This window comes from Monodelphis domestica, chromosome 6 (genome assembly GCF_027887165.1).
Source record: "Monodelphis domestica isolate mMonDom1 chromosome 6, mMonDom1.pri, whole genome shotgun sequence".
Taxonomy (NCBI): domain Eukaryota; kingdom Metazoa; phylum Chordata; class Mammalia; order Didelphimorphia; family Didelphidae; genus Monodelphis; species Monodelphis domestica.
Genome location: NC_077232.1, coordinates 32063724 through 32079422, shown reverse-complemented (window position 1 = coordinate 32079422; position 15699 = coordinate 32063724). Strand labels below are relative to the sequence as shown.

At 38.9% G+C, this 15699-nt stretch overlaps 1 long non-coding RNA gene across 6 annotated transcripts in view; it reads left to right on the top strand.

Moving 5' to 3' along the window:
• The window catches only part of LOC103099157 (uncharacterized), a 118576-nt gene extending 113336 nt beyond the window's left edge, over nucleotides 1-5240 (top strand). For 5 of the 6 annotated variants that reach the window (XR_008912741.1, XR_008912740.1, XR_008912742.1 and 2 more), the window contains one exon: nucleotides 1569-5240. This is a non-coding gene — a long non-coding RNA (uncharacterized LOC103099157). The remainder of the gene's footprint in view (nucleotides 1-1568) is intronic. The other variant, XR_008912738.1, reaches the window with a different exon arrangement.
• Nucleotides 5241-15699: the final 10459 nt, after the last annotated feature.

Below are 15699 nucleotides of genomic sequence, written 5' to 3'. Positions count from 1 at the left end.
AAGGAAGGTGGAATTCAAAATGTGAGAAAATGAATGCCAAAAATTATTTTTTACATATAAGTGGAAAAAATTACATTACGGAAGAAAATAAAACTTGAATTAGGAGTATGATGATGAGATTAGAAATGATGAGTTTAAAGGTCAGTTTGTTGGATGAGTTGAAACTAGGACTGACAACAGAGTCATGGTTTGTCTAATTATTTTGTTAAGCTCCTAAGGAATCTCCTAAAGAGTACATAAGAGGGGATAGATGCTACCTTGTGTAAGAGAGAAGTTACAAAAGGAGGGAAAAATCAGACCCAGCAATGCAAAGGAACAGCCCAAGTGGGGGAAGGGCAAGGAAGACTCAAGATTCCAGGAAGGAATAGAGGAGCTGAGAGAATTCAAAACTGCCAGCTTACTTCTGGTCAGCTCCCTGATGGAGTGGACAGTCTGAGAGGAGGACCTCTGAAGCAGAGGATCCCTCTGGACATTGATTACCTTCCAGCAAACCTCTAAATCTCTCTGGTTCAAGCTGAAGACAAAAGTAGACTGGGACTTTATAGGAAACCATTTACTGAGAAGGTCTCTCTTTTTCCCCAAATTGTCCTGAACTTCAATTTATAGCCAGATTAGGAGGAAAGACAACCAGCAACTAACCAGAAGGAGGGTCAGGCTGATAGCCTGAACCCCTGGGGATTTGGGGAGGAGGGGTAGGTCAGTTGCAAATCTATAGGGATTCCTGTTTCCCACTTTCCAGGACTTTCCCTTCCTTGTGTGTCCTCAAAAATAAAGTGTTACCATTTAGATCAGGTCTGCCTGCTTTCTGACACCAAAGAAAGGGACTGAGGATTTGGGGAGAACCATACCTTTCCCCAAAGAGGAGAACTAGCTCAAGACCAGGGCTGAGGATAGAACTCAGGTCTCAAAAGGGAAAAGTGGCAGTTGGGATATTGGGAGGATTCAGAGGCAGGAAATTTATCCTGCCTCTCAACAACAGCTAATATCAAGAAGGGAGGCTGTGGGTCATTTCTCCAAAACCTCCTCTGGTCCTTAACCTCCACCTCCTAAATCTAATCTCTAAGGAGACATATTCTGTCCCTCTAGAAGATAAATTGTGTTATCTTCTCCAAAGGGAAGAGAGGGGAAGATCGATCTCTTCCCTCTCTCCATTTCTTCAGCTCTTTCACCCTCTCTCTCCAGTTCTCCAGTGTGTGTGTGTATGTGACCTCTTTCTGGTCATACATTACACTTGGATGAGTTATCTACACTCCAGGCCTCAGTTCCATCATTTATAAAATGAAGTGGTTGGACTAGATAACTTCTGTGTTCCCTTCTAGCTCCTTTTCTATGATTTAGTGATCTGTAGCAGAGAGAACTCAACCATAGTTTTATAAAATAACCCTTAAAATTAATGAGTTTCTCCATTCCATTCTGAGTAAACAACTTTTCTTGCCTTTCATTTGGCCTCCTCCAAAGACCCATTACTATAATGGAGGTATCTTGGAGAAGGGGTTGTACATACTGGTTAGCAAAGATCAATCAAGTACATCGCCCACATTAACAAAATGTTCTTCTGGTTTATAAAGCAGGTTCCTGTTGGTGTGAATAACAGAAGCCAGGTTTCCTGAGTCGTCCCCTCATCCCTGAGCGACCTGACATTTGAGCTTCTGGACCTACAAACTTGAGAGGACTAAACGTGAAGAGAAGATAAGCGCGTCTTCAACAAGCATTTACCAAGCATCTGATACGGGTGTGAGACACTGTGCTACATTCTGGAATAAACAATAACTAGCATTTATGTAGGGTTTTGAAGTTTGCAAAGCACTTTTCAAAAAACAGATTTCACTGCCCTGTCTGCTGCTAATATGAAGGGAAAGAAAGTGAATCAGTTCCTGCCCTTAAGGAACTTATGTTTCAATATTATGAAATAATATGGAGGCAGCAAGGTGGTGCAGTGAGTAGAGTACAAGGCAAGGAAGATCGAAGTTCAAAAATGATTTTTTATATTGGTGCCAAGAACGGGGAATTGTTTCTTTGATCTAGCCACTGACTTTTGTACTTCAGGCCCAATAATTGTTGATCTATTCACCAGTGATAAGACATTGACTCTCCATTAAGGCTTCAGTAAAGGGGATCTGGGGTTCCAAATTATCAGGGGATGGGGGCAGCTGGGTAGCTCAGTGGATTGAGAACCAGACCTAGAGATGGGAGGTCCTAGGTTCAAATCTGGCCTCAGACACTTCCTAGCTGTGTGACCCTGGGCAAGTGACTTGACCCCCATTGCCTAGCCCTTACCACTCTTCTGCTTTGGAACCAATACACAGTATTGACTCCAAGACGGAAGGTAAGGGTATAAAAAAAAATTATCAGGGGAGAGGGGTCCTGCTCTGTTCTGCTCTGGTCAGACCATATTCCATGTGGAGTACCTTCTACTCAATTTTGAATACCAGTTGTAGGCAGGACATTTGCAAATTGGAGAGCATCCAAAGCTGCTAGGCTCCCATCCTTCACATTTTGTTTTATATTTGTCTAGGGTGATTTTAAATGGAATTTCTCTTTCTAATTCTTTATGCTGAATTGTGTTGAGAATATATAGAAATGCTGATGATTTATATTGGTTTTATTTTGTATCCTGCAACTTTGTTGAAATTGCTTTCATAAATGTAGATATATGATGGGGCCAAATACTAAAGAAGAAAAAATAACTAAATTTACTAAATATTTTGCTTTACTATTGTGAATCTTAAAATTTCTCAGACTCTACCTTGGAACATTTGGTTAAGGCTATTCCCCATTTAAACAATGGAGGTACTTGATCAGGAATGTATTGGGAATTTTAACATTACTCCACCCATACTTAGGCATACTTTAGGGGAAGATAAAATTGTAAACTCCTTACTGAACAATGAAAAAGTACTTAACCCATACTTATAGTGAGGCCAAGCCCTTAAGCTAGGTCTATTTTTAGATCTAATACAAAAGGGTGCTAAGTACCTATGAAGGTTAAATTAATCACTAAGAGGTCAAGCAACTTACAAAGGGCAAGCTTAGCAAGAGGTGTGAAGTTTTAGTCTACTCAGGGAAGGTGATTAACAAAAGAAGATGTGAATTAAGAATGGTCAGTCCTGTGGAAAACATCTACTGTGATTGGTAGATGTGAAAATTTAGGGGAGGTAACATAAAAGCAATTTCTCTTTAAAAGGAGCTGGTTCTCTCAACTTAGGGGGAGTTGGATCTTGGACTAGTTGGAGTAGCTGGGCATCTGAACTTAGTCGGAGTTTTTCTTGGGACAAAATCTTGTGGCGAGTGGATAAAAGACTGACTTAGTTTTCTCTCTTAAAGAGAAAGGCCTAGGCCATTTGGCCTAGGCACTAGACCTTTTCCTACAATTTCCTCTTACTCTGTCTCACTCCCTTCCCTTAATTCCTTCATTCGTATTAATTAAAATCTCCATAAAACCCAGCTGACTTGGGTATCTCATATTTGGGAATTTTTCTCATGGTGACCACTTATTTTTTGATATAAAATCAATACACTAAAATTATTTTTACAGTTTTGGCAATTCACAGTCATTGAACCCACATTTTTGCGGTCACACTCTGGAATAGCATCTAGCCGAGAGAAAAAAATATCTAAACTTTTTAGAATTTTAGAAAAACAGTTGGGGCAGCTGGGTGGCTCAGTGGATTGAGAACCAGTCCTAGAGACGGGAGGTCCTAGGTTCAAATCTGGCTTCAGCCACTTCCCAGCTGTGTGACCCTGGGCAAGTCACTTGACCCCCCTTGCCTAGCCCTTACCACTCTTCTCCCTTGGAGCCAATACACAGTATTGACTCCAAGATGGAAGGTAAGGGTTTTAAATAAAAAAAAGAAAAAAAAAAGAAAAACAGTTTATGAGAAAAAATAATAAACCTTAAGAATTCCTAAAGGCATCACACAGTGCCCTTAGGAAATTTTCACAGGGTTGGGTGTGGAGATCAAATATTTGTACAAGTGCTTAACAATATCTGGCTCCCAGTAGACTTTATATATATATATTTTTTTGGTCTTCCCCTTCCCTTTTTCCCCATCTAGCCCAAACCCCATCTCCAAGATGACTTCTTACCAAGCTAATGAATCCCAAGGATCTAGATTTGCCACCTGTTATCATTATATATTATTATATATGAAATAAAATGTAATATTTATAATATATAACATTATATACAATAAAATAGAATGTATTATATATTATAAAATAGAATATATAACATAATAAAATAATGTTATAAATAATAAATTATATAGTTGTATAGCAGAAATAGCCCTGAATCATGAGTCAGAGGACCTTGGGTCATTCTAGTCCTGGCCCTGCCACTGATTTGCTGTGTGACCTTGAGTAATTCACTCAGTCTCCCTGTGTCTCAGTAATTTCATCTGTAGAAGGAGGTCATAATACTTCTCAGGGTTGTAGCCAGGCTCAGGTGAACAAAGCATGTGAAAATGCTTTGAAAACTAATGGGGGAAGCTAGGTAGCACAGTGGTTAGAGTACCATGCCTGAAGTTGGGAGGACCTCAGACACTTCTTAGCTCTGTGACCCTGGGCAAGTCATTTCACTCTATTTACCTAGCCTTTGCCCGCGGTCTTAGAACTGCTATTGAAACAGAAAGAAATGGTTAAAAAAATCAAAACAAAAAAACGAATGCATAGGACAAGCAAAAGTTGGGAGTGTTGTTTCTCTAAACTATGTTTAGAAAAAGAAAATTTTTAAAAATGTTTAGACAGCTTGAAGATGATGTTATAATATAAAGAGTTTAGGATCCGCATCTGAACCCCAGGTCTGATATTCACTACCTAGATGACCATGATAAAGCCCCCAAAGTTCTCTAACCCTGTTTTCTCACCTGTAAAATATAGGCAGGGATTGGAAGAGATGACCCTTAAGCTCCTTTTCAGCTTTAAAATATTTGATTCCCTAAAATCTACCAAAAAAAAGGTGTTCCAAAATGTTTTTCCAGGGTACATATGTTCCATATAATTCACTAATTATAAATTTAATTCATCCATCATAAATTATCTTTATTTCAGTTTGAAAACCTGTTTATGAGCCAATATTTCCGATACAAAACTTGCAGCAGTTCCAGCATGTATAATGACATAAATCTGAATGTTGAAACATTTATATGATATTGGTTATTGTGTACATTTTTTCTATGTTAAAGAATTCGGTGAAATTAAAGGTTATCATCATTTCAATAAACTTGAGCCCGAAATCCCGAGGTGACTGTGTCCTGAGTGTTCTATATGATTTGGTCCCCAGGCTCCCTCCAGTCTTAGGCAATTTACTTTTCCTGAGTATAGCATTCAGATTTTTGGTAACCTGAGCTAACCTGAGTCAATGCTACCTCCAGGAAACAGGCATCATTTTCAACGTTTAAGATCATGAGGGAACTTAGGGCAGCCAAGAAAAAGTAGAAAGATTGGTCTGTTAAAAAATGTTGGCAGGTGAACAAATTATGTATACAGAAGATGGTGATGAAATACTACTGTGCTATAAGAAACAATGAGCAAGATGTTTTCTGGAAAAACAAACAAACCTGGAAATATCTATATGAACTGATGCAGAGAGAAATAAGAACCAGGGAAACACTGTACATAGTAACAACAATATTGTGTAATGATCTACTGTGAAAGGTTTAGCTAATCTCAGCAATACAATCATTCTGGACGATTCTGAAGGATTGTGACGAAGAATGCCAGAGAAAGAACTGTTGGAATCCGAATACAAATCAAAGCTTATGATTTTTCACTTAGTTTTGCATAATAATATATATATATAACCCAGATCAAGCTGCTCACCATCTCTGAGAGGGGAAGGGAAAGGAGGGAAGGAGACAGTTTGAATGTTATAACTTCAGAAAATAGATGTGGGAAATTATTACATATAATTGGGAAAATAAAATATCTTTTAAAAAATGTTGACAGGGCAGGGGAATATAAGTAATGTTGAAGGAGAGAGAGACCTGAATGTCAATCCTGTCTCTGAAATTTAGTGGTTTGATAGCCACGAATGAGTCAAAGGATCATCTGAAGGAACTTGAGGAATGATCTTGGCCAAAGCCCCCTTGTTTTCTCAAGGATCAAGGACCATTTCCAGAACCTTGGAAATGAAACAGCTGAAAAGGGAAGAATCCCAAGTTGGGAGAGAAAATACATAGATTCTAATCTTAGCTAAAATTATAATTTATTTTATGACAGTGGGAGAGTCACATGATCTGGATGAGCCTCCAATTTCCCACTTATAAAATAGGGGTGAGAATGAATGAAACCTTATAATTAAAAATTATATCAACATGTAAAAAATTAAAATACTTTTTAAAAAATGAAGCTTTGATCTACTTATTATGGAAAATAAAGTGAGATTAGAACTCTGGGTAGACAAGAAAAAACATAATTCTAAATAAACAAAAGACCCTTGATCCTGGCATAATAGTAAGCAAGGAAATAATAAACTGAATTTATCAAGTCTTGGGATCAGTCATCCATCTCTACACTAATATTGTAATAGAATAATGCTTAATCTGTGGAGAAGGGCCAAGGGGAAGCTGCCTTTATTTGGAACATAAACTGGGGAGATGAAAAGGACTGTTGCAAGGATAGTAAGAGTGGGTAGGGAGTTGGAGTGGGGTATGTAATAGATGATATATTGGTGTGTATATTGGATGAATACTAGATAACTAATGGATCAGATAGTTATCTTCTTTTTTGCCTAACCTCCTCCTTTTATACCTTTCTCTTCAGAAGCCTTTCAGCTTCTCCTCCCACCTTCTTCAGTCTCCTTCCAGTCACTTAGTGTGAGCTGTGAGGTTTCAATGAAATAGTTCTTAATCTTCTTTGTCAAACAAGGGGTTTATTTGGGGAAGACAGGACAAGGGTGGAGCATCAGGTAAGAGGGGTAGGGTATCCCTATTCTCTACAGTGAGTGTTGGATTGGAGGATACTGAGAGAAATGGCAATTCAGTCACTAGCATGAAACAGAGCCAGTCAGAGAGAGCTATGACAATTGTCCTTCTTCCTCCAAATAAGCCAGGTCACCTCCAACTTGATTATCTCAAATCCCAGAGATAAACAACCAGTTTCCTCCTTCAGGTCAGCCAGAAAGTCAAAAGCCTTTCAGCTTCAGTCACCACCATTGGCCAAAGATCTCAAATCCAGTCAAATCTTTGGCTCTTGCCCCCAATTGTTTCCCAGTCACATTCCAAATGGAATGTTCATTTGACTGACAGATGATCAATCTCCAGCTTCTTGTCTTGCTGCATTTTCTTGTAATTTATCTCTTCTCCACAGGTGCTTCAATTTAATTTGAACAAAAGAGTAAACTGCGACAGATTTCCAAGCAGGATAATATCTATTAGCAAGGTCAATGCTGGTTGTCAATAAATGAGTCTGTGGCTTGCCACCATTCATGCCAAAGACAGCTAGTAAGTGTGTGAGACTGGATTTGAACTCAGGTCAGCTAGGTGGCTTAATAGATAGGGTACTAGACAAGAGTCAGCAAGACTCATCTTCCAGAGTTCAAATCTGGCCTCATGACACTTACTAGCTGTGTGATCTTGGACAAGTCTCTTAATCCTATTTGCCTCAGGCTCTTTATCTGTAAAAAGAAAAAAAAAGTTACAGAAAGAAATATCAAATACAGTATCTTTGCCAAGAAAACCTCAAATGGGATTATGAAGAGTGACCAAAACAACTAAACAATGACTCCTGGACTCAAGACCCAGAATTCTATCTATTACATCACCTAACTGCCCTGATTAAATTAAAATGGAACTATTTCTATCCACCTAATCTTTACCTTGAGTGTATATGCTGATTTACTGTCACTGCATTCTATGCCCAACTCAATTTAAAGGCCTTTAGGGGAATCTAGAGTGAGGAATTTTTTTGTCATTTTGTTCCCAGTGCCCAACACAGTGCATTTGCACATTGGTAGATGACAAACATTTGCTCACTTGAGTATTTGCTGAAGAATCAACAAGACTTTTTTTTTTTAAACCCTTACCTTCCATCTTGGAATCAGTACTGTGTATTGGTTCCAAGGCAGAAGAGCCGTAAGGGTTAGGCAATAGGGGTCAAGTGACTTGCCCAGGGTCACACAGCTGGGAAGTGTCTGAGGCCAGATTTGAACCCAGGACCTCCCATCTGTAGGCCTGACTCTCAATCCACTGAACCACTCAGCTGCCTCCCAACAAGACTTTTGAAGATATTGAATAAAGGGAAAAAAGGAGATGGAAGAGAGGAGTTGTATAGCAGGTACAATACATATATTAAGTAGGAACTTTCTGCATATGTTTAAACAGTTCTCTAGTCTACAGTGGCATGTGGCATGTTTCAGAGCATTTTCTTTTTCACACCTGACATCTTTTTGAACTCTGAGAATATTTTGGAGGAAGGGGGGGGTGTGATTAAAAAAAAAACTTATGGTGTCATAAATTAATTAGAAGTTCTGAAACTATGAATTACTAAATTGTGACTAACTAATTCTTATACAAGTAGAGGTATCATATAGTAAGTTTTGAATTAATATTGCTTAAATTTTTGAATTTTGAATAAATTGAATTAAGAGAAATCAATTTAACAGGAGAAATAGACTATCCCTCATAATGCTACAGTTCTTGTTTCAACTGCCATGAAAGCAACTCTTCTGATTAACAGTGAAGTTGGCAGAAATAACCAGAGAAAAATTCTGTAAATTTGGGAATAAAATTAAAGGTAAATAAATTATTAGGACACTTAATTTGATGTTTACAAAACTTTGAAGTGAAGTAGAAATTACTCCTGTATTAATCAGAAATTTTCCTGTAAATCATATTGCTATTATGTAATTGAAATCTTAAGAATTATTTTTTGCCCTCCCTAAAAATAGAGAAGTTTGTTTAAATGAGCAATTGGAACTGTATATGACTTCTACTTAGGGAAATTCTTTGTGTTATTTCTGTGAATAACTTCCAGAACTTAGTTATTCTTTAAAGGATTTTTTATATTTGCTGAAAAGCATCTTAAAGGATTTTAGTGCTTCCATCTCATAGAGAATAGCAGAATTGGCAGTAGTTAAAGTCTAATAGTTTAATATTGTACCTTACTATTATCAGGAAGGGAATGGGTAAACATGAGGTTGGAGATCTATCAGTTAGTTTGAAATTGAATAGTTGGAAAATCTTGAACCCCAGGACTATGTTCCCAAGAATTTCTTTTGTATTTCTCAGCATCCTTTCCACTTTTATGTGTGTGTGTGTTTTAAATAAACTCTTACCTTCTATATTGGCTCCAAGGCAGAAGAGGGGTAAGGGCTAGGCAATGGGGGTCAAGTGACTTGCCCAGGGTCACAAGGCTGGGAAGTGTCTGAGGCCAGATTTGAACCTAGGACCTTCCATCTCTAGACCTGACTCTCAATCCACTGAGCCACCCAGCTGCCCCCTTTTATGTGTGTTTTTACATGATTGTTTATAACTTTTTGGAACTCCTCCCTCAGGCTCTTCTTTATGAATATCAAGACCACAGCTTGAGTTAACTTCCTTTTAAATCTAATTTTTATTTTAATAAATCTTATAATACTTTGGTTATTGTATATTACTTTTAATTCTCATATTTTGGCACCTATGAAGGGACAGAATTCTAAAAAAAATTTTTTTTTAAGATTTGAGAAAGAGAGGGCAGCTGGGTAGCTCAGTGGATTGAGAGCTAGGCCTAGAGACAGGAGGTCCTAGGTTCAAATCTGGCCTCAGACACTTCCCAGCTGTGTGACCCTGGGCAAGTCACTTGACCCCCATTGCCTAGCCCTTACCACTCTTCTGCCTTGGAGCCAATACACAGTATTGACTCCAAGACGGAAGGTAAGGGTTTAAAAAAGAAAAGATTTGAGAAAGAATAGACAGTAGAGAAATTTTGTAAGCCACATTTTCTCTCCTGCCATTGATTGTGCCAGCGTTCCCTGCTACCTGTGCTACTAGGACTGCTAGTAGTCTCTGCCAGCCCACACCCAAACACCCCTGCTGTGAGCCTGTGCTGTGTCTTTTGAACACACAACTTGGAAATTCTTAAGAACTAGGTGAAGTATAAATCTCTTCCCCAAAGTGAGTTTCCAACCTGTCCTAGCCATTTTTCAGCAGGGGAGAAGCAAACCCACGCTATTCAGCTCCATCCCCTTCCGGTTTCTAAGCAGATTTTTTTTTTTAAAGCTGACTCTGGGCTCCTAGTTTAGAAGGCTGTTATTGAATTGTTTTTCACAGGGAGGGCAGTTAGCCCAAATCAGTGGATTTGAAGTCAGAATTTTGGGAAATAAGCCTGATTTTTTTCTTTTCTTCCAAAACACCAAGGCATACTCTTTGCTATTGTTTTCCCTCAGTTTTTCCTCTAGGGAAGGGGTGAAAAAACAATACTTTTCTAAGTCTCCTAGATTGTTTTCCCTGTAAATAAGATCCATTCAGTTTTTTCCTTTTTGAGGAATAATGCTATTTCAAAGTGACATGGGCACTGTACCCACCCCCAGAAACCCAGGCCAACTATTATCAGGGAAACTTCCTTGTCTTTGCATCCTCTGACTCTTAACCTAGAAACACCCAATGACCCCACCCAGGGTCCTGAGATGTTCACCCTCTTTTGTCCTCTAGATTTAAGATGGACAAAGAAATGAATCTTTATGCCTCCAGGCAGACCCCAGTCAGATGCTAGTACTAGTGGTAGTCTCTCTGTGATCAAGAATGACTATTGTCTTTGTGCATTATCATCTATTGATGTACCCTCCTGTGGCTTTGGAGTTGAGTAGTTTTAATCTCTTTAGTAAGTCAGGAAAAAATGCTGCTGTGTGGACAAATTTCATTAGAAAAAACCTCTGAATAAGTTATCACCCTTTTAGGTTTAAGTAGTTTACAAGTTGCCCCACCTTTATAGGTACTTAGTATCCCATTGTATCAATTCTAAAACAGTCATGACTCAAAGAACATCCTGTCCCTTCCATAAGCATGGATCAAAGTACTTTTCATTGTTCTCAAAGAGCTCTCTGTCCTAAAGCAGTCCTAAGTAGGGTGGAGTAGGGATATTCCCAAGGCAAGGAGCCCCCACACTCAAGTAGAATTCTCACTATCTGCTAGGGAATTTTTTAAAGTAGAAGATTCCCCAATGGGGGAAACCCCTAACATTCATAAGTCTGAGAAATGTTGAGGTTTATACAGGCAGACCCCAGTCAGATGACCACCCCACCCCAGCAAATGCCTGAGGGTTTACCACTCTAGAGTCACATCCACACCATGACATAGCATCTGTTGTAAAGAGTATAAAAGCCCCAGAACTGATGTTGTCTGGGGGACAGCTTTTCCATCCGTGCTGTCTTCACAGAGGAACAGCCTTTCCATTCATGCTGTCCTCCCAGGAACTGCTCCCCATCTTGCTGTCCCACCTTGCTATCCTCCTGGCCATTCTCTACATTACTCCCTAAATTAATAAATTTCTCTTTTTCTTTTTAAGCTAAGTTTTGGAGTCTTGCATTCTTGCAAAAGGTGTCCTTCCCGAACGCCAGGGGTACACATCTACACCCCATAAAAGCTAATAATCTCAAATGCTTGTGATTTAAAGGTTAGCAAGTAATGTCTGAAAGTTGTGTTAACAATGAATTCCTCCCAAAAGTTTGAAGAGGCGAGACGAGAGCTGGCGATCTGGATATGTGAATATCCAGCAGGAAGCAAAAGGAGGTCCAGAAATTCTTAACTTTAAGGTCTAATTTTTCTTTCCAAAGTTTTGGTCTGGTTAATATGTGAAATATTTTGTACCAAGTGCAGTTAAAATTGGCAATAAGATGCATTTTATTCTAGGGATTAACCTAGCTATTTGAGGGCTGTCATTTCCCTTTTTTTTCCCCAGCAGTTCATTTGTTTCCAAAGAGCAAGGTGTATGTGAGTTCTGGAGTTAGTAAGTTAGTGGTAGTCTCTCGGTGACCGAGAATGACTATTGTCTTTGTGCATTATCATCTATTGATGTACCCTCCTGTGGCTTTGAAGTCCAAAGGCTGAGGCGCACAGTTTGTGGCACACGGGGCCTGGGACGCCCGTTGTTACGGGAGGTGCGGTTGTGGCCTGGTGTCGGCGTTCACGCGCAGCGGCAAGACGTCGACGTCGCTCATCTTCAAAGGTGGAGGCGGCCTGGTGAATGTGGGTTCGCCAGCTGCTTCTGTCAGAGGCAGAGAGTTCTAGTGGCTTTGGTGTAATGCCAGCCCACTTCAAGTTGGACTTTAGCTGATCCTTGAATCTTTTCTTTGGTCGGCCTTGTTTCCTGAGTCCAGCTGACAGTTCCCCATAGAATACCTGTCTTGGTATTCGCGGTGGGTCCATGCGGATGACGTGTCCAGACCATCGTAGCTGGGTTCGGAGGACCATGACTTCGATGCTGGTGGAGCTGGCTGTAATAGTTAAAATAGTTGGTTGCCATAAACTGTAGTGATTAAAATAGTGGAAGACTTAAATTGTAGTAGATATAAGAGTGGATGAGTAAGTTGTGACCGCAGAAAATATGTTTTCACTACAGTGTCTTGTTTTTAAATCAAATATATAAGGTGGTTGCCAGGGGAATATTCCCAATTATGAAATATACCCAAGTCAACTGGTTTTTATGGAGATTTTAATTAATTAATATAATGAGGAATTAAAGAAAGAGAGAAAGAGAGAAAAAGAGGGAATAATGAGAAAGGGATAAACTGGCCCTGGCCAGTCCTGGCCAACCCAGGCCTAATCCCTAAAAGAAAGATCAGTCAGTCCTTAATCACTCACCACAAGATCTGTCCAAGGATTCTAGTGACACCAGGCCAGCTCCATCTCAGCTGACTTCACCAGCTCAGTCCTCCATCTGAATCTGAATGAGTCTCTGAATGTATCTGAGCTCCTATTTAAAGGGAATTTTCTCCTATGTCACCTCCCCTAAGTCCTTATATCTACCAATCACAGTAGACGTTTTTCAAAGGACAGACCATTCTTAGTTCACACCTGAGTAGACTAGAATCTCTGAGTAAGTTCTCACCTCTTTGTTCCTTGTAAGTTCACAAGTTGCCTGACCTTTATAGGTACTTAGCACCCTTTTGTATTAGTCCTAAAATAGGCACAGCTTAAGAACTTTTGTCTTACTATAAGTATGGGTTTAAGTATCTTTCATTGTTCAGCAAGGAGTTTCTTCCCCTAAAGCAGGCTTAAGTACAGGTGGAGTAGAGGTCTCACATTCCTGATTTAAGTTCCTTCATTGTTCAAAGTGGGGAATGGTCTTAACCCAACCTTATGAAGTAGGGTCTGAGAATTTTAAGGTTCACATGGCTCTGTTGAGGACTTCCTGATTGGTGATTTGGTCCTGCCATCGGATCCTCATGATTGACCAGAGAGAGTGTTGGTGGAATTGCTCCAGCTGTTTCTGCTGAGTTCTAGAGTAAATAAATTTCATTTTAGGATGGTCAACTACAGACCTGAATGGTCATTGAATTGTTGTAAATGACAAGAAATAATGGGGAAAAGGCAGTGCTTTAAATGGTAAGGAAACCCTGGACTGAGCAGCAAATTTCCTTTCAAGGAGTGGCTTTAGCCTTAGGCCAAAGTGGTTTGAGGCAAGGATAAGAGAAAGGCAAACTTGGAGACAAAAGTAAACAAGTAAAAAAAAGGTAAAAAGGAAAGGAATTGTAGAGGTATTTAGAGTTAAAGGTAATTTTAAGCTTTTCTTAGTAATCCTAAACTTTGTGTTTGGAGGGAAAATGTTATGGGTTTTAGTTTCTGGAAAAGTAAAAGGATCATGAACTATAACCTGATTTTTGGAATTTTAAAGTAAATTTCCAGATTGCAACCATTACAATAGATAGATTTTTGTTTTTAAAAGACCAGTGAATACTGATGACTAATTTTACTTTTTAAATGGAGAGAACTAATGGTTTTGTGACCATTATTTCTGATGATCATTGGCACATGACAGCTAATAGAGAAGGGAATTTCTCACCTGGGAAACTCCTAAGAAATTTCTAGGAATGCCCTGTATTTTACCACCCCATGTCTGGAATGTGGGTGAAGTGAGTAAAACCTATTACATTTAAGTTTTACTTCAAGACGCTTCTTAGCAGCCAAAAGCCTGGACCAGATTTTCCTGCAGCCTAGAATCTGAAGGATTCCTGAAGACATCTACAAGAAATCTGAAGGAGCCCCTAAGATGCTGGATCCGGATAAGTATTGTTTCTCATCATTTTCATTGACTTTAGAAATATTTCTGTAGCAGACATAAAACTGGCCATTTTACTTCCCCTGAGAATTATATTTATCTGGAGCAAAGTCCCTTTTAAGTAGAGAACCTAGAAAGGACAGAGCTATTCCCTAAAGTTAGTCGAAGTAGAAAAGTTTCAAATTGGAGCTTTTTACCTGGTTAAGAGGTTTGAAAGTAACATCTGTTCATTTGAAAAGTTGCAGCAAAGATTCCAGAGTGCTAGTTTGTCTCAAAGTAGTATCAGAAGAAGTTAGGAAGAATGACGGAGCCTAGAATTAATTGTTAGTAATAGAAGATAAATTTATTTAAAATCTGGAGCATGGTTAGAGAGAATTGCCATCTAATAGTGAATTGTATGGGAAGATAATTGGGGAAAGAAATACTCTGGAGGAAATTGGTTATTGATACAGTCACAAGGGCAAATGGAAGGGCAAAGTTTCTGTCAAGTTCTACAGATGACTGCTGATCATTGTCAATTCTCCCTCATTTTAATTTACTTCCCACTTTTCTTCTGTTAATAGCAAATTTTCTATATGATGAAAGGAGCCTCAGGAAGGCAAGGCATAGACTATGGAAATTGTGGAGGCAGATAGAAATTTTTAGCCATTATGAATGAGTAAGCAAATTCAAAGAGGTTCCTTTTCTTAAAAGGGAGAGTTTAGGTCATAAGGAAAACCTGGCAAAATATCAGTGCCAAAAGGAGGGAGACCTTGCACATAAATATAGATTCTAAGCAGCATTTTTAATATACAAGGTTCATATAGAACACTGAATTGCTCTCTAGTACCAGTAAAGTTTATACATTTTGAAGCCTCAAAGCAGGAAACAGGGAGATAAGAAGAGAACCTTTGTGACTAGGAAAGCTAATCCATTCACCTATAGATTTAGGCAGAAGTTCAATGGTAAATGAGTCCTTATTGCCAATGAATAAATACTCAGGAAAATGAAATGTGTACCCAAGTCTAATTTAAGGCTACAACCCAGTCAAAACTGAAGAATTATTTTAACAAAAATTTTCATCTACAGACTTTACATTAGTTGACTCATTTGCAACATTATTTTTTCATACTAGTTAATAGAAGTAAAAAGCCTAAGCTATTTAATCATGATTGTTAAGTAAAGGTGAATCAAGACAGTTACAAAATCCCTAGCATCTCAACCTTCCCAAAGGGACCCTCTTTGTTTTAGGTAATCTCCCCTATTGTATTAGACCCTTTCCCAAGAAGATCCACACCTGAGCAGGAACCATCCTTCAGTATCCATTGTAAGTAGCCCCTTCTCTTACACCCTAGCCTCTAGCTAGGATTCCTTTCCCAAGCTTGATTGTATCCTGTCTGTGTTGTTTGAACACTCCCATTTTCTTTGTAGCTATAGTGATGTCAATCATCTTTCCCTGCCCCTGGATTTCCCAAATGGTATATAGTTTCCCCAAATTCTTTTGTTCCTTGGAGTTGTCATCTA